The sequence below is a fragment of the Microtus ochrogaster genome, chromosome 6 (assembly GCF_000317375.1).
Source record: "Microtus ochrogaster isolate Prairie Vole_2 chromosome 6, MicOch1.0, whole genome shotgun sequence".
NCBI lineage: Eukaryota > Metazoa > Chordata > Mammalia > Rodentia > Cricetidae > Microtus > Microtus ochrogaster.
The window spans coordinates 68,328,721-68,330,057 of record NC_022013.1 but is presented as its reverse complement, the minus strand read 5'-3'; positions in this window follow the sequence as shown (position 1 = coordinate 68,330,057).

Genomic DNA, 1,337 nt, shown 5'->3' with positions numbered 1-1,337 from the left:
CACACACACACATGCACACACACCCTTGCAGGACTCACAGTACAGAACACAAGCTTCCCTGTTGGCAGGTTCTGGCTTATTTGGGTGGAAAGTGAGAAACATGTTTCAGCAAAAATATGAAAATTTATCAGAAAGAAACGGGTGACCTTTATATTCTGGAAAGCTATGCTTTAAATAATGAAGGCAAGCTAAATATATTCCCGGGTTTAGACATGTGTGAGAAAACTCTTTGCAGCAAGCTTGCTTTCAAGAAACACTGAGTGTTATGGTTTAAGTAAAATCAGCTCTGTTCCCTGGGGCGCAGCAGCAGAAATGCTGTAGGTTCCTAAGTGCCATGAGACCATGCTGCAGGTCCCCCAGTGGTGGCAGGCAGCCGGTCCCATCCAGGGAGCCATGCGGTAGATGAGAGACAGAGACATGGATAGGCACACCATGCAGAGTGAGGTTAGATATTTATTTAGTGGGTTATGGAAGGGAAGGTGAGAAAGGGGAAGAACGGGAGAGAGAGAAGGAGAGAGAGAGAAAAGCAAGGGGGTGGGAAGAAGTGGGAAGAAGGGAGAGAGGCAGAAGCTGCATCTTTGGGGGAGAGCTGGAAAGGAAGGGCTCAGTGTGAAAGCTGAAGATCAGTTTGCCTGGGCAGAGGGGGTGGGGTGGGCGGGGCTTGCATCTTAAAGGGACAGGACAGACCATTACAGTGAGGGAAGTGTTTTAGGCTGAAGGAAGTGGCCCAGAAGGCATTTTAGGCCATAAGAGGAAAATCCAGAGTCCCAGAAATGGTAACTATGTGTATAAATAAGGCTGACAAATGGGTTTTCATCTCTTCATTTCTTTTTACTTGTTTTTGACACACAGTCGCAGGTATCTTAGGCTCAGTGTTTCCTCCCTGTGTGTGTGTGTGTGTGTGTGTGTGTGTGTGTGTGTGTGTGTGTAGCAATGGATGACCTTGATCTTCCTGAACCTCCTAGGTCTGTGCCTGGGGGCTGGGATTACAGTAAGCACCACCACACCCCAATTGTGCAGTGCTAGGGGTTATCCTTGAAGATTCTCTGAAGCTCATGGAGAGGAAATGGAATAAATATATAGACTGTTCTTCCTCTAGATTCAGACCCCACTTAAAACTGGTTTGCTTGAGCTTTGCCAAATTCCAAATCCATGAGTCAGGCGGTGGTGGCGCACACCTTTAATCCCAGCACTCAGGAGGCAGAGGCACAGGCTCCAAAGCTACAGAGAAACAAAACAAGGGCTGGAGAGATGGCTCAGTGGTTAAGAGCACTGGCTGCTCTTCCAGAGGTCCTGAGTTCAATTCCCAGCAACCACATGGTGGCTCACAACCATCT